The sequence below is a fragment of the Erigeron canadensis genome, chromosome 4, assembly GCF_010389155.1.
Source record: "Erigeron canadensis isolate Cc75 chromosome 4, C_canadensis_v1, whole genome shotgun sequence".
NCBI lineage: Eukaryota > Viridiplantae > Streptophyta > Magnoliopsida > Asterales > Asteraceae > Erigeron > Erigeron canadensis.
This window is the reverse complement of record NC_057764.1, coordinates 14,182,666-14,201,907: the sequence shown is the minus strand read 5'-3', so window position 1 is coordinate 14,201,907 and position 19,242 is coordinate 14,182,666.

The following is a 19,242-nucleotide window of genomic DNA, read 5'->3' as shown; positions in this document are numbered from 1 at the left end:
ATGGCTTCGGGCAAATGCTAGACAAATGGATGTTGATATTCTCAATAAGAAGCTTCAAGAAGCTAAACCAAACAATGTTGAACTCGAAAGGAAGGTTTCTGACTTAAATCATACTTGTTTTCTAAAAGGCGTTGAGATTGAAAATCTTGAAAAACAAGTTGAGGAATTTAAAAAGAATATACTTTTCTATCAAGAGAAGTTATATAAAGTTGAACAAAACCCTCTCTTGGATTTCACTACCTATTTTAACAAGTCAAAAATTGCAAAAGATGATCTTCTTCTCGGGTTGGAATTTGAGAATATCACACCATTGCAAAAAGCCAAGGATGAAATAGACCCTTTGTATGATGAAAAATTTCTTCGACTTGGTATGGTACAACAATTTATTCGTCCATTGGGTAACGAATTTGAGACCGATGAAGTTGAGAAACCAAAAGATGAATTTTTGGTTAATTATGATGCTCTAAATCCTTCTTACAAAACAAAAGAGTCTTCAATTTTTAAAATGGAAGAAATTGCATCGAATTTTCAAAACCAAGAATCTGTTTGTCCTCCACCTAAACCAACTAAAATGTTCCATCAACATTTTTGGAAAAACAAATAAAAGGTTTACAACAAAAGGTGGATTCTCAATAAAAAGTCATTGATCATCTCAAGTCTCAAAGTCCATATTCAGAGGATAAATTAGTTGTTGTACATGCTAAGAAACTTTGTGAGAATGCTTCTACTCAAACTGACCTAATTGATTTAGTAGAACATTCAACCCAAACAACTTGTGTTTCATCTACAAATTCCTCCACTCAGACCTTGACTGATTCTCTTGGATGTACTTATCAAGATACAGCTACCTTTATAGCTGATGATTATGTGCAATTTGATTTATCTAATGACGAACTTGCGCATAGTTTAGTTTTGATATAGTACTTCTATAGGTTTTTCACTTGTGATACTCTTGATGAGTTAGTTGTTCACCCTAAGCTTAGTGCTAGTATAGGTGTTGATACTTCTACTCAAATTTCTTGTGAAACCAAAGATGTGTCAGTTCAAGTTGACCTAATTTCTGAGACTACCCATGATGTGAAGTTGGATCCCAAGATTCCTGATTTTTCAAAAATTTCGAAAGAATTTAAAACTAATCAACCTCCGGAGAAATTCTTCACAAAAGATGATTTTGATAAATTCATGGAGGGAGAATATGTTTTTGATTTAAAAACTGAGAAAAAGATTGAATCTACCAAAATCAAAGTTGAAACAAATGAGGAATCTCAAAACCCATTTCCCAAAGCTCCAACTTCATATTATTCAAAGAAACGAGTTATTTCCAAACTCGTCAAGACTGAACCAAAGACCATCACAAAAATCAATGTGTTAAAACCAAAGTGTCCTACCCCGGATAATCATGTCAAAACCAAACAAGTTAAGACCATTCCCAAAACAAAGTACACCAAAGTGAAACTTCCGAAAGACAATCTGTGACAACCGTCATCTGAGCGTACTTCCCGAAACACTTTCCGGTCACTTTAGTTCGTTTGGTTTATGTACGTCATTAGCCTTTAAGACTTTATCATGGAATAAGTGAATTTATGTTTGATTTGGGCTTTATGAGCACCTAGACTTTAGAAAAATTGTACGTGGACCTGAGAACAGGAGGAAGACTAGTTGTCTTGTGGAAGTGCCAAATTAAGTAAAATACTTAAAATTAAATCAATAAAAGTTTTAATGAATAGATATAGACATGTTTATATCCATTAGAAAGATATTGAAAAGTTACATTTAACTATGTCGATGATATGAATTAAAGGGTCACGAGTCTTCTAGAATGGTCGAGTCAAACGAGCTTTAGTGGTGTCAAAGATGGTCAATTTTCGGTCAAACTAGGGAAAAGGCTAAACAAAACCCTAAAATTTCTAACCCTAGCCCCATTTCCTCATTTCACTTTTTCTCTCACACACTTCTCTTCTCTTTTCTCTCCCTAGCCGTCCCCCCTCCCCCTCTTCTCCCTCTCTCTTTTTGGCAGCCACGAGCCACACGAACCACACGAACCACCACCACGAACCACCACGAATTCATTCTTCTTTTCTTATTTTCTTTGAGTTGTGGTAAGATTACATAAATCCATGCATTAGATCGGTTTTTCTTCATCAAAATCATTTCTTTTTACATATTATGTATATATAATTCGGCCATGTATATATATATATGGAACCGAAAAGTTTTATAAAAATATGTATAGATCGGGCCTTCTTCTTCTTCCTTCTTTCAAAAATCGTTATGTATATATGTATATATGTAGGTCCGAAAATATTATTTTTGTACATACATAAACCGGTTGTGAGTATACATATAGATATAGACTCGAATTTTTGACTAAAACTATATATATTTTGGTTGTATATACACGAAATTCTTTGAATCCGGGTTCTTGATCCGAAATCTCCTTAGATCCGAAAAGATACATATCCGAAATCTTGTTATAATCCGAAAAAAATGTGTTGTTCTGGTTGTTTTTGGTTAGATCCGAATTGTATTAGTGAATTTGCTCTTGGAATTGATTTTCATTCAGTCAAACAGCCGGTCAAACCGGCCGGGAAATGTGTTTGGGTTGGTCAAACTGGTTGAAATGTATATTTTTGAGTCTAGAAGTCGATTTGAATTGCTTTTGGTGTTTAGATCTTGATTTTTCGGTTCGGTCAACCGTCGGTCAAACTGTTGGTCAAACTTAGTCAACAACGGCTTAATGATAAAGATTAGGGTTGGGCATTATTTTGGGTATTTAGTAAAAAATTTAAAGTTTTTGAACAAGTCAAATTGTATTTCAATTTATTGATCTATAATTAAAATTAAATCTCAAATTTTTATAATAATGAAATTAATATGGATATATATATACAAATGTATTAAAAGACTAATTTAAGTATATATATATATACAAGATTTATATTGATATGGACATATGTATATATATAAGGATTAAAAGTTTAATATGGACATATGATTAAATATATATATATATATATATTAAAAAGATTTTGTAAAGACTATATAAATTATACATTTGTAGAATAATAATCAATGACTCATCGGACTTAACATATTTTATGATGACGTTCCATACGAATACTTGACGAGATATAAACATAAGACGTGACATTATTATTGGACAATTTATAAGGACAACAAGACTATTATATAGATTAAGACATTGACGAGACATAATGGCATTTCCTAAGACACTAATATAGGACATACACGAGTACAATTAAATCCATGTTCTTATTGGGTGACTTGTGGACAATTTAGGATCTTCGGACAGTTAGTGTACGTGCGTATAATTGTGCTTGTGCTGTTTTCAGGTGAGTTTCGTAGCCCCTCTTTTTATAAGTTTTGGGGTGGAAAGTATACTTATTTTCAAACAGTTTTGTCGATTTCTGTTTAATGTTCAATATTGAGCCTGTGCGTATAGAGTTATTTGTGCCATTGACGTGCTTTGATCTTGTTGTATGTGTGTGATTATGTGTTTGTTGGTTGTGCTTTGGACGTACTTATTGTATGAGCTGAGACTTGAGACTTTGGACTAAGGCAGGTACCGTAAGGCCGGACTTTGAGACATTGAGGCATTTGGACTTATTATGGCGTAACTCTGCTCGTTATATATTGAACTATTACTTGTTTAGACTTAAGGGAATCGACAAAAGACTTATTTCTTTTATTAGACTTTTGACATAAAACCTACGAACTCACCATCCTTTGTGTTGACACGTTTTAGTATAGTTTTCAGGTGCTCAGGTTAATTAGGGATAAAGGCTGCTATGCTATGCTGGACTTCGGAGATTAGTACTCCTTAATAATTGTCAGACTTTGAGGCTACATGCCTTGGATTATCTCTTTATGGTCTTGGTTGTAATAAGCTATTTTAGCACTGTTATGACTTTGAACTCATATTTTTGTGAATATATTTATTATATTCTATTTCATTTAACAGTATCTATGTAATTCCATGTCGTGCTGTACTTTTCATGACACCTCATGTTTCCGCCAACGGTGGGGTGTTACAGAATGGTATCAGAGCCATGGTTGTAGAGAATTAGGTGGAAAAGCCTAGACTATAACCTAAGAACCACGTATAGCGTTTACGATAGGAATCATAGATGCATTCTAGACGTGCTAACGTCGCTTATATTTTGAGCTCATATTCTGTTTAGACTTATTATCTCTATGTTTATTTTGACTATGGCTATCATTTGGTGACTGTGTGCTTTCAGTGTTATTGTGATTAATTATGTGTATTAGAGCAAGATGAAGTGATGGCGCTAACTAGTACGCATAACGATAATCATAGAAAAGCCTGATCAACTGTTCCATGATAACCGCCATGCCTTGCAACAGTTATTGACATCAGTGATTGCACTTGTAGTGAGAGTGTGGTAGCTACTCTGGGATGCTTAATGGGTGTTGGTTAGGTGGAGGGTTAGCCGCTGGTACACCCTGTATACATACCCGACCCATATCTAGAGAGCATACCAGTACCGTGATCCGACCTTGCATTGGAGGTACTAGGGGTGTGGAGGGTTAGCCGCTGGTACACCTTGTATACATACACCACTAGTGCAACGAATGTAGGTGTTAGATTCGGACCACATTTTAACTGCGATGTAGGGTTATATATAGCATTCCTTAGACCATGTATTGCATTGACATGTATTGCGTGAGTAGTTTAGGTTCTAGATAGCATTCCTTAGACCATAAGACGAGAGAGCCTACTGAGAGCATTTTGTGATGTTAACATCGTCGAGTGTATCCTTCCCCGACTAATGACACGTGGTTATAGGATAATGGCAAGAACAAGATCTAGTGCTGGAACTAGCGATGGTCGTGGAAGAGGCCGTGGTGAAAACGAAGACTCTGGTCAAGGTCGTGGTATTGGCCGAGGAACTGGACGGAGTGGAGGCCGTGGTATAGGTCGTGGCACTGGGCCTGAGGTAGTTCAAGGTGTTGGCCGTGGTGAATAGGTTGGAGGTCAAGGTACTGGTCGTGGCGTTGGACGTGGTGCAGACCGCGGTGGCAGCCGAGGTAGTGGCCGTGGACGCGATCGTGGTGAAGCTGAAAATGAAACTGCTAATGAGCAAGCTGGAATGCAACCAGACCCAGCCATGATTGCCATGATCACCCAGGTGGTTAGTACTATACTCGCACAAAATGCTCAAAAATGCACAAAATGCAGAGAATGAAGATGCTCAGTATGATGATGCTCAGTATGAGAACGCAGGGGATGATCAGGATGGTGAATATTATGAAGACGTTGATCAAGGAATTCGACTTGGGAATATGCCAAGGGGACCTAGAAGTGGCGTCAGGACTTGTACTTACAAAAAATTTAAGGATTGTGGCGTGCAAGAGTATGATGGTAGAGGTGGAGCAGTCAAGTTTATTCAATGGTTAGAGAAGATGGAAGTTGTGATTGGTATTAGTGAATGTACTCCTGAACAAAGGGTCAAGTATGTGGTGAACTCTTTCACTAAAGATGCTTTGTCTTGGTGGAACACTCAGTGCCGAATCAGAGGCAGATTAGCGGCAGAGGCGATGTCTTGGTATAACTTCAGGGAGTTGATGATGAAAAAGTTCTGCACTGCAACTGAACTGGTGAAGCTAGAACGAGAGTTTTTGAAACATAAGATGGTCGGTGCGGATCATGCTGGATATACTACCCGCTTTAATGAACTTTCAAGGCTCGTTCCACACTTGGTTGAACCTGAGAACAAAGGTATAGAGAAGTATCTTCGTTGGTTAATTCCTCAGCTTAGATCGACTATGGCTGCTGTTCACCCACTTACTCTAGAGGAGGCTATATTGAGGTCTGAAGCTATTACAGAGGAGTTGGTTCAGTGTGGAACTATTACTGTTGTTGGGACAAAAAGGAAGGAAAGCAATGGGACGAGTAATAATAAGAAAGTTTGGCGATCTGATGGGAAGAGACAAAACAGAGGCAAGGTGTTTGCAGTGACTGATGCTGGCAAAAAGGAATATGTGGGTCCTCATCCTAAGTGTACCAAGTGCAATCTGCACCGTGCAGCAAATCAGAATTGCTTAACATGCTACAACTGAAATAAGACTGGGCATTTGGCAAATTACTGTCGGGAACCAAGGACTCAAGGGGCACCATTGAATGTTGCACCATTGAATCAAAGGAGACCAATCGGAGTTCGTGGAGGGTGTTATGAATGTGGGGCCACTGATCACTATCGGAACACATGTCCTCAGTGGGTTGGGCAACAGGTTCAAGTGGCAGTTCATCTTAACCAGCTACAGATTACTGGACCCAATCAGAATAGAGGCAATCAGGCTCCAGCTGCTAGAGGTCGTGTTTTTGTTCTGAATGCTGCTGAGGCTCACAATGACCCGAACGTTGTTGCAGGTATGTTTCTTCTAAATGGTCATTATGATACTGTTCTCTTTGATTCTGGAGCTGACTATAGTTTTGTCGCAACTAGTTTCATTCCTTTATTGAGTGCTAAGCCGAGCCCTATGTATTTATGTTTTGACGTAGAAATAGCTAATGGTGGGTTAGTCAGATTAGACCAGGTCATTCGTTCGTGCACATTAGTTCTTAATAATCATGCTTTCCTTATTGACTTAGTACCTTTTGAAATGGGAAGTTTTGACGTTATTGTTGGTATAGACTGGATGTCTTTGGTCGATGCGACGATTCTTTGTAGTGCAAAAATTGTTAGAATTCCCTTACCAAATGGTGAGATACTAGAAGTTCAGGGCGAGGTGTCTGATTCCTTTGAGGGTTGTGTCATGAGTGCGTCTGCTAAAGAGGTTAGCTTGATTGATGTCCCCGTCTTTCGGGGCTATCAGGATGTCTTCCCTGATGAGTTACCTGGCTTACCTCCATCTCGACACTTGATTTTCAAATTAGTCTCGTCCCTAATGCAGCTCTTGTAGCAAAATCTCCCTATAGATTAGCAACAACTGAATTACAGGAATTGGCCACGCAACTAAAAGAACTTCAGGACAAAGGATTCATTAGACCTAGCCAGTCACCGTGGGGAGCACCTGTCTTATTTGTCAAAAAGAAGGATGGCTCTTTTCGCATGTGTATCGACTACCGTGAGTTGAATAAGTTAACAGTAAAGAATCGTTATCCTCTTCCTAGGATTGATGCTCTGTTCGATCAACTTCAAGGTGCGAAGTGTTTCTCAAAAATTGACTTACGTTCAGGGTATCATCAACTGCGTGTACACGATGACGATATACCAAAGACTGCTTTTAGAACGAGATATGGACATTTTGAGTTCACAGTGATGCCTTTTGGATTGACTAACGCACCAGCAGTATTCATGGATTTGATGAATAGAGTGTGTCGACCGTATTTGGATAAGTTTGTAATTGTGTTCATCGACGACATCCTAATTTACTCAAAGACAGAGGAAGAATATGCTGAACATCTGAGGAAGGTATTGGAATTACTGAGAAAGGAAAAACTGTATGGAAAATTTTCCAAATGTGAGTTTTGGCTTGATGAGATACACTTTCTGGGACATGTCGTGAGCAAGGATGGAATACACGTGGATCCTGGCAAGATTGACTCAGTCAAGAACTGGAGAACACCAGAGACACCGACTGAAGTCAGACAATTTCTTGGACTGGCTGGCTACTATAGAAAGTTCATCGAGAATTTCTCTAAGATTGCGTTGCCGCTTATGCAGTTAACTCAGAAGGATAGGCCGTATGTCTGGGGTGATAAACAAGAGGCAGCGTTTCAAATCTTGAAAGATAAGCTATGTAATGCGCCGATTTTGAGTCTGCCTGAAGGATCTGACGATTTTGTAGTGTATTGCGATGCATCGGGTCAAGGATTAGGTTGTGTGCTCATGCAAAAAGGCAAAGTGATTGCTTACACCTCACGACAATTGAAGGTCCATGAGAAGAATTATACAACCCATGATTTGGAATTAGGAGCAGTGATTTTTGCATTAAAGTGTTGGAGGCATTATTTGTATGGGACTAAGTATGTAATCTACACGGATCATAAGAGCTTACAACATATTTTCAATCAACAAGATTTGAATATGAGACAACGAAGATGGCTTGAGTTACTCAGTGATTATGACTGTGACATTCGTTATCACCCGGGGAAAGCCAATGTAGTGGCCGATGCCTTAAGTCGTAAGGAAAGTGTTAAGCCTAGACGAGTACGTGTTATGAGTATTACAGTGCAAAGGAGTGTTAGAGATCAGATCATAGAAGCACAATTGGTGGTTGCTGGCGATAAAGATATTCTTAAGAAGGAACTACGAGGAATGGAACAACATTTGGATAGAAAAGACGATGATGGTTTGTATTTCGTGGACAGACTATGGGTTCCTTCCACTGGTGACCTACGAACATTAATATTGAACGAAGCTCATAATACAAGGTATTCAGTACATCCGGGTACCGACAAGATGTACTATGATTTGCATGAATTATATTGGTGGCCTGGCATGAAGAAAGATGTTGTTGAGTTTGTAAGTCGATGCTTGACATGTCTAGAGGTGAAGGCAGAACATCAAAAGCCTGCGGGATTACTCAGACAACAAGAAATTCCTGAATGGAAGTGGGAGAACATAACTATGGATTTCATTACCAAACTACCTAGGACGAAGGAGGGTCATGATATGATATGGGTGATCGTCGATAGATTGACAAAGTCTGCTCATATCTTAGCCATTCGTGAAAAAGATCCCACAGAGAAATTGGTGAGGAAGTATGTAAGGGAAGTCGTATCGAAACATGGCGTACCAGTTTCGATTATATCAGACAGAGATACTCGCTTTAATTCTCAGTTTTGGCGAGGGTTTCAAAAGGCTTTTGGGACTAGGATAGACATAAGTACGACGTACCATCCACAAACTAATGGTCAGAGTGAACGTACTATTCAGACTTTAGAAGACATGTTGAGAGCTTGTGTCTTAGATTTTGGTGGTAACTGGGATGATCATCTACATTTAATAGAATTCTCTTACAACAATAGTTATCATGCGAGTATTAATAGGGCTCCTTTCAAGGCATTATATGGACGGAAGTGTAGATCACCTGTCACATGGTCTGACTTTGGCGATAGTCAGTTGGTTGGACCTGAGCTTATTGAAGAGACCGCCGAGAAAATAATCCAGATAAAGGAGCGACTTAGATTAGCACGTGAACGACAAAAGAAGTATGCCGACGTCAGACGTAGACCTTTAGAATTCAATGTTGGAGACCGTGTACTTCTTAAGGTTTCCCCTTGGAAGGGAGTGGTTAGATTTGTCAAGAGTGGAAAGCTTGGGCCTAGATTTATTGGACCTTTTGAGATACTAGAAAGAGTTGGCGAAGTAGCTTATCGATTGAGACTTTCGGAAGAGCTTAAGGGAGTTCATGACGTATTTCATGTGTCTCACCTTAGAAAATGTCTAGCTGAAGAAGATCGTCAAGTGCCTATGGATGAGATCCGAATTGACGATAAGTTGAATTTCGTTGAAGAGCCTTTAGAGATTGTAGACCGCAAGGTGCGGAAACTAAAGAAAACCAAGTATACACTTATCAAAGTTCAATGGAATTCAAAGCGAGGGCCTGAGTATACTTGGGAATGGGAAGATCATTTTAAGACAAAATACCCCCAATTGTTTAATAGGACTAGTTCGAGTTGAATTTCGGGACGAAATTCTTTTAACAGGGTAATGCTGTGACAACCGTCATCTGAGCGTACATCCTGAAACACTTTCCGGTCACTTTAGTTCGTTTGGTTTATGTATGTCAGTAGCCTTTAAAACTTTATCATGGAATAAGTGAATTTATGTTTGATTTGAGCTTTATGAGCACCTAGACTTTAGAAAAATTGTACATGGACTCAAGAACAGGAGGAAGACTAGTTGTCTTGTGGAAGTGCCAAATTAAGTAAAATACTTAAAATTAAATCAATAAAAGGTTTAATGAATAGATATAGACATATTTATATCCATTAGAAAGCTATTGAAAAGTTATATTTAACTATGTCGATGATATGAATTAACGGGTCACGAGTCTTCTAGAATGGTCGAGTCAAACGAGCTTTAGTGGAGTCAAAGATGGTCAAATTTCGGTCAAACTAGGGAAAAGGCTAAACAAAACCCTAAAATTTCTAACCCTAGCCCCATTTCCACATTTCACTTTTTCTCTCACACACTTCTCTTCTCTTTTCTCTCCCTAGCCGTCCCCTCTCCCCCTCTCTCTTTTTGGCAGCCACGAGCCACACGAACCACCACGAATTCATTCTTCTTTTCTTATTTTCTTTGAGTTGTGGTAAGATTACATAAATCCATGCATTAGATCGGTTTTTCTTCATCAAAATCATTTCTTTTTATATATTATGTATATATAATTCGGCCATGTATATATATATATGGAACCGAAAAGTTTTTTAAAAATATGTATAGATCGGGCCTTCTTCTTCTTCCTTCTTTCAACAATCGTTATGTATATATATATGTATATATATAGGTCCGAAAATATTATTTTTGTACATACATAAACCGGTTGTGATTATACATATAGATATAGACTCAAATTTTTGACTAAAACTATATATATTTCGGCTGTATATACCCGAAATTCTTTGAATCCGAGTTCTTGATCCGAAATCTCCTTAGATCCGAAAAGATACATATCCGAAATCTTGTTATAATCCGAAAAAAATGTGTTGTTCCGGTTGTTTTCGGTTTGATCCGAATTGTATTAGTGAATTTGTTCTTGGAATTGTATTTCGTTCAGTCAAACGGCCGGTCAACGCCGGTCAAACCGGCCGGGAAATATATTTGGGTTGGTCAAACTGGGTCAAACTGGTTGAAATGTATATTTTTGAGTCTAGAAGTCGATTTGAATTGCTTTTGGTGTTTAGATCTTGATTTTTCGGTTCGGTCAACCGTCGGTCAAACTGTTGGTCAAACTTAGTCAACAACGGCTTAATGATAAAGATTAGGGTTGGGCATTATTTTGGGTATTTAGTCAAAAATTTAAAGTTTTTGAACAAGTCAAATTGTATTTCAATTAATTGATCTATAATAAAAATTAAATCTGAAGTTTTTATAATAATGAAATTAATATGGATATATATATATACAAATGTATTAAAAGACTAATTTAATTAGATATATATATACAAGATTTATATTGATATGGACATATGTATATATATATATAAGGATTAAAAATTTAATATGGACATATGATTAAATATATATATATTAAAAAGATTTTGTAAAGACTATATAAATTATACATTTGTATAATAATAATCAATGACTCATTGGACTTAACATATTTTACGATGACGTTCCATACGAATACTTGACGAGATATAAACATAAAACGTGACATTATTATTGGACAATTTATAAGGACAACAAGACTATTATATATATTAAGACATTGACGAGACATAATGGCATTTCTAAGACACTAATATGGGACATACACGAGTACAATCAAATCCAAGTTCTTATTGGGTGACTTGTGGACAATGTAGGATCTTCGGATAGTTAGTGTACGTGCTCCAAGTGTATTTGACTACTCGTGTCCTTGTTCATTCATCTAGGATAATTGTGCTTGTGCTGTTTACAGGTGAGTTTCGTAGCCCCTCTTTTTATAAGTTTTGGGGTGGAAAGTATACTTATTTTCAAACAGTTTTGTCGATTTCTGTTTTATGTTCAATATTGAGCCTGTGCGTATAGAGTTATTTGTGCCATTGACGTGCTTTGATCTTGTTGTATGTGTGTGATTATGTGTTTGTTGGTTGTGCTTTGGACGTACTTATTGTATGAGCTGAGACTTGAGACTTTGGACTAAGGTAGGTACCATAAGGCCGGACTTTGAGACATTGAGGCATTTGGACTTATTATGGCGTAACTCTGCTCGTTATATATTGAACTATTACTTGTTTAGACTTAAGGGAATCGACAAAAGACTTATTTCTTTTATTAGACTTTTGACATAAAACCTACGAACTCACCAACCTTTGTGTTGACACGTTTTAGTATAGTTTTCAGGTGCTCAGGTTAATCAGGGATAAAGGCTGCTCTGGTAGGCTGGATTTCGGAGATTAGTACTCCTTAATAATTGTCAGACTTTGAGGCTACATGCCTTGGATTATCTCTTTATGGACTTGGTTGTAATAAGCTATTTTAGCACTGTTATGACTTTGAACTCATGTTTTTAGGAATATATTTATTATATTCTATTTCATTTAGCAGTATCTATGTAATTCCATGTCGTGCTGTACTTTTCATGACACCTCATGATTCTGCCCACGGTGGGGTGTTACACAATCCCAATGCTTCTCCTTCTAACTCTCAGTCTAGTTCTTTACCTAAGGTGTCTAAGTCTAGCTCAGGTTTGCTAAATAAGGACATATCGAATGGTTCAACTAGATATAAGGATATTTATGGATAGTTTTCTCATGATACACCAAAGAAGCAAGAAATTTCCTTACCTCCAAAAGAGACCAAAAAGATGAAAGTGTTTAAAACCCCTCGTTCTAATCTTCTTAGTTTCAATTCAACAGGTGGAAAGAGCATAAATAGTGATACTAAATGGGTAGCTAAGTCATTAGTACCTAAGATCACTAGTAAGCATGTTGAGGAAAAAAAGAAGAGGAGGAGGAGAAAGAGTCATAATAGGAAGAAGAGAGTTCCTATTGATCTGAACAATTCATCTTTGAAAAACAATGTTAATAAAGCCAAGGCAATGCCTTGTGGGTCTGTAAACAATTTTAACTCTCGTGCTTGTGTGAATGATTTGAATGCTGATAGACATGTTACCTTTAATTCCCGTGTGAATGTTCGTACTTCTTATCCAAATATGCTTGTTGATAATGTGATTGTTAATGCTTATGTTGATTCTAAAGCATGTTTGTATGCATTTCCTAAGTTATATACCCTGCCTGTGTTAACTAACCACAAAGGACCCGTCTTCAAGTGGGTACCTAAAGTCGGTTAAATTTCTTTGATTGCAGGAAATAACCATCTGTGTTTAGATACTCGATTTCGGGTGTTCAAAACACATGACTGGCAATAAAGCATTGCTCAAGAACTTTATCGAACGATTCATGGGAACTGTTCAATTTGGGAACAACAATTTCGCTCCTATCTTAGGTTATGAAGACATTGAACGCAATGGAATTGTCATTAGCACCTCTTCATTTGCTTCACATGGATCTTTGTGGGCCGATGAAAGTACATAGCCGAAATGGGAAGAGATACATCTTGGTTATTGTTGATGATTATTCAAGATATACTTGGGTCAAGTTTCTTGCATCCAAAGATGAAACAACTCAGATTTTGATTGATTTCATCACTTCTACTCAAGTAAATCTTTAACTTCCAGTTCGTTACATCCGTTCGGATAACGGAATTGAGTTCAAAAATGTCGTTTTTGATGAGTTTTGTAAATCCAAGGGCATTACTCACCAATTCTCTGCGGTTCGTACCCCACGACCAAACGGTGTTGTTGAAAGGAGAAATCGAACGCTGAAGCTGAAGCTGTTGACACTGCTTGTCACACTCAGAATCGGTCTATTGTCAATCAGCGTTTCGAGAAGACTCCTTATGAGGTTGTTAACAAATGCAAACCCAACATCAACTATTTTCATATCTTTGGGTGTGTTTGCTATACTTTGAATGATCGGGAGAATCTTGGAAAGTTCGAAAAGAAAGGTGATGAAGGTTACTTTGTTGGTTATTCCAAGACATCAATTGCCTACCGAATCTACAATCGCCGAAAGTTTGCTACCAACAAGTAATGATCCAAGTGCTTCAAGTACTTCATCAAGAACTTCTACTTTAGCATCTAAATTCAAGAAGTTTCCAACTCCAACAAGTGATGAATTAGATATTCTTTTTGAAGAATTCTACAATTCTAAACCGATTCATGATAAAGAACCTCAAGTCATCGTTGAACCAATTCCGAACAATGATCCAGTTCCTGACAACAATCATGAATCATCATCAAGTTCTTCTGAACAAGGTGCTACTTCCTCAAGTAATAGTTCTTCATCCTCTTTTAATGATTCTTCTTCACCATCCTCTCCTGATAATTCTTCTCAAGTAAATGTTCAAGAACAACCTACCCAATTTACTCAGATAACAAACCCGATGAACACTCCAAATGTGTATGTGCCACTTGACTTCGATCATCCATCCTATGAGGAAGTTGTTCTACCAAGCTATGATTCCATCTCTCAAAAAAACTCAGGTTTTAATGATGATGATGTTGATGTTCAACAACAAGATCCTCTTCCTCATGATCGCAAATGGTCACGTATGCTGAAAAATCATCCTACTGATCAAATTATTGGAGATCCACAAGCTAGAGTAACTACTCGTACTTCAGTAAACGAGTGTCTTGTTGCACTTTCTCTCAGCAACATCGAACCCAAAATTGTCTCTGAAGCTCTTCATGATCCAGAGTGGGTTAAGGCAATGCAAGAAGAACTCGCACAGTTTGAAAGACTGAAAGTATGGAGATTAGTTCCAAATCCGAGAAAAGATGAACCAATTGGAACAAAGTGGATTTTCAAGAACAAAAAGGATGAAAATGGAGTGGTAGTAAGGAACAAAGCTCAACTTGTTGCAAAGGGTTATTGCCAACAACATGGTGTTGACTTCGACAAAACTTTTGCTCCAGTTGCAAGAATGGAAGCCATTCGGATTTTCTTAGCTTGTGCCGCATTCAGAAACTTCACTGTGTTTCAAATGGATGTGAAGACAGCTTTCTTGAATGGTGACCTCAAAGAAGAAGTTTACGTTGAACAACCAGAAGGTTTTGTTGATCCTAAAAGGCCAAACCATGTCTACAGGTTAGACAAGGCTCTCTACGGTCTTAAGCAAGCACCCCACGCATGGTATGATTCCTTAACTACTTTCTTGATGAGAGGTAGATTTACCAAAGGCACAATTGACCCTACCTTGTTCATTCGCAAACAAGGTAAGCATGTTCTTCTTGTCCAAATATATGTTGATGACATTATCTTTGGGTCAACCAGTCAAACATTTTGTCAAAACTTTTCATCTCTGATGGTTAATCATTTTGAAATGAGTATGATTTGGGGAAATGAACTACTTTTTGGGTCTTTAAATCAAACAATTACTAAATGGTATTTTTATATCACAAGGTAAATACATAAATGATATGTTGAAAAAGTTTGATATGACTTCATGTTCTTCAATTTCTACCCCAATGGCTGCTCGAACAAACATAAATGTTGATAAAAATGGGAAACCATTTGACCAAAAGAGATATCGAAGTATGATTGGTTCATTATTGTATCTCATAGCATCTCACCCAGATATAATGTTTGCAACATGTATGTGTGCTAGGTATCAAGCTGCTCCAACTGATTTACATTTTCAAGCCGTGAAACGAATATTTCGTTATATGAAGGGTACACCCAATTTAGGTCTCTGGTATCCAAGGGATACTGGATTCAATCTAACTGCCTATTCAGATGCAGATCATGCAGGTTGTAAGCTTGATCGCAATAGCACTTCCGGTACTTTATAATTTTTAGGTGATAAAATTGTGAGTTGGTCTTCCAAGAAACAGAATTGAGTGTCACTATCAACAGCTGAAGCTGAATATGTGGCTGCGGCTAGTTGTCTGAAATATGATCATATCCCTATCTATTGTGACTCTCAAAGTGCCATTGCTATTGCAGTCAACTCAGTAAACCACTCTCGATCAAAGCATATTGATGTGAGATATCATTTTCTCAAAGATCATATTGACAAAGGTGACATCGAGCTCTACTTTGTGGGTACTGACTATCAGCTTGCAGATTTGTTCACCAAACCATTGGACGAAAAGAGGTTTAACTTTCTTATCTCAAAGCTTGGCATGTTAAATCTTGAGCCTTAACTTATTTTGTTCTTGATACATTCTTAAAAACAAAATACAAAATTTGAAAAGACAAAATCAAATACAAAAGTATAAAATTTTGAAAAATAACAAAAATATTTTTTTTGTTAAAGGTGGTTTACATATGCTATGTATGTAACCCGTGCTTCATTGATTTATTTATATCACAGTGGCTTATACATACTCTGTGTATAACCCGGGCTTCATAGTTTTATTTATTTCCAAAAGAGGCTTTCATGATTTCTTTTTAAGATCATGGGCAAGAATTATTTTTCCCGCCAAAAGAATTTGTTACTATATATTGTTAAACAATTTTTTTTCCAAAAACTCTCAATTGTTGATATGAGAAGCAAAGGATCGAACCCCTTTGTGTACTCCCTAGTTGTCTCATCTTGAACAATTGATTGAGTCAAAAAAAATTTTTGCTTAAAATGTTTATTTGCATCCAACTTGTTGATGTAAGATGCGAAGGATCGAATGCCTTTGTGTACTCCCTAGCATTCTTACTATGAACATTGTTGGTGAAGCAAAATTTTGTGTTACTTAAAATTTTGTTCACATTAGACTCTCAAATTTTTTTGAATGTATCACAACCAAGATTTTACTCTTTTTGATTTCACAAAAACCAATTTTTGCTCTACCTTTCTATGAAAAACATTTTGATCTACCTTTGCATAGATTAAGAGGGAGTTTGTGATTTCAAAACTTTCAAAAAACTTCAAATGTGTTTTAAATCTTCTCATATACACGTTTGATGATTTTCAAATGACTTTTCATCAATTTTCATTAGATAGTAAGGGTATTTTGAGTGCTGATGGTTTCGTGCAAATAGGATGGAGGGAGTAAAGTCAAAAAGTGAGAGGTTACGGTGATATGTTGTGAGAAAAGGGTTAAAAGAAATGATACCCTTCCCTAAATTCTCAAATCGCCGGGTGAAATAAATTTCTATCGGATGTCATTTGTTGAGATCTTGATAAAGACTTCATGGACCCAGTGAAGCAATGCACATCTTTACCTAACCACTCAAGTGTTTCTTAACAAATACTTGTTTCATTTCTCACGGAGATTTTCACATTTCTATTGACTCTTCATTTGGAAGATGTTGATATTGAAAAAGGGCGACATTCTGCTCCAGTCCCCGACTTCATTTGATCATGTTGTGTCTAGAGCTATCTTGATCAATCATTAATTTGATTATTATTCATTTCTTTAAGACACATTCGAGTCATATCTTTGTGATATTATTGCTTATCTATGTGATATAGCCGGAACATTTGTAGTGATATCTTAATTGGTATTCCACGATGATCAAATGGAAATCCTACCAATGCTAACATCTTTTCCAATGTTGAACGTAGGTCTCATAATTATAGTTATGTGATTATTGAGTGAACGAGAAGTCTAACAGTGACCTCGGATTTTACCTAAAAGTCTTTAAGGATAATAGATTGTGGTTATCGAACGCTTTGGCTGTACTAACCATGATTTATATTCTTTGAAGCAATCTCGTGGTTGAAAAGCTGCAGACCGAACTATGTTAGAATATTGCTTTGTGCATGTCTCAATGATACATAGGAAATCCGAAAAATGTAACACATTTATATCGGTCATTTCATTAATCATTTTGATTTTTGAATATGTTAACGGATCATTCTTATCCGATTTTCATTTCTCATCTCACAAATACAAAAACCACCAACACCATTCTATAACATTTGTATCAACAACTTCAACCTTACATTTTAATTACCCTTAGGATTCTTTGGGTTGGGCTAATGGTTTGGGTTGATACGTTGATGGTTGATATTTCTCCATGTGAATCTCGTTTTAGTTTGTCATATTTCTTTTCTCAATCAATGTTTGCATAATGACATTGGTTCCCAACTTTGTCATTATGAGGGGGAGAAAAAGATTATGATTGATTGAGAAAGAAAATTTTGAGCTTGATTTGTGCAATCATGGAGTTAGTGTGAAAAGGTTGTATTGATTGGGTGTATTAAAGATGAAGTTGAGAAAGAATAATTAGATTTCAGTCAATTGAGCTCAGATTTTCACAGTTCTTGACTTGAAAAAAACCTGAGATGATTACAAAGATAAGAATAAGACCAAAGATGAGAGGATATTATCTCAAGATGGAACAAATGTACAAAGATGCTCCAAAATGTTTATACTCATGGATTGAGGGGGAGCATGATTATTTCATAAGAAATTTATTCAAACTTCATTCAAATGTTTACTCTTCAAAGTGTTCAAGTTAATGTGACAAAGATCAAAGCTAAAAAAAAAATTGAAAGATTGATTGGAAGATTCAAGACAAAAGATTGATTGGAAGATTCAAGACAAAGATGTAAAGCTTCAAAAGAGTCTTCATCAACATATTTCATTCAAGATTTTCAAAGTCATACAATAACACTTGTTCAAGAAGCTCCAACGCATACATCAAGAGGGAGAGTATAAGTTCATGATACTTCATTCTAAGAAGATTTGTTTTCGAATTTCACTCAAGAATCAAAGATTGAAGAATCAAATCCAAGTTTATACCTTCCGCATCTCAAAAGACAACTCTGATTCATGGTTCAATAATCTTCAAAGAATCAAGAAAGAACACACACTTATTCTCTGTTCAACAAGAACATTGAGAATCTCTTCATGATTTAACTTTAAGAAGTCCTAGACCAAGATTGAATCAAGTTCTCCAAACACTTGTTTCAAACAACCAACTATCTTCACCATCGGGCTCATCAATTTCATTCCTACAAGACAAGATTAACACGTACTTCATTCATTACAATATATCACTAGGGGGGAGAATGTTAGAAATCCAAAAATAGTGATAAATTGTAATCTAAGTTAGTGGACTTACTTGTTGTTAAGTCATAGATAAATGATTTCTAAGGATGAGGGACTAGATATGTTAATTAGCTTAATTGTATAGTTAGACTATAAATACCCCTCAACACCTTAGAAATCATAAGCCTTTTTCCCCATTTCATTTCATTCTGGTAAATTTTACACACACATAAATCCACCAGTGAATTTGTGAATTCGGAAATGAAATCATGTTAATTACATTCAATGGTTCCTCCCCAGTATAACCTTGTTGCTTTAACCTTTCTAATAAAGGTTTAAACTTTTGTTGGAATGTTATACGTGTGTGACCAATATTGAAGAACACAGCTTCACTTATGGCCAAAAACTCATCTTCTTCGAGCTCCATTTCTTGTATAGCACATCCTTGTATCTCCGCTTCTGGCTTTGTCTGGATTGTTGTTATTCCCTTGTAGAAAGTGACTATATTACCTTTTAAATGAACCCCTCCTTGTTGGCTTTTAA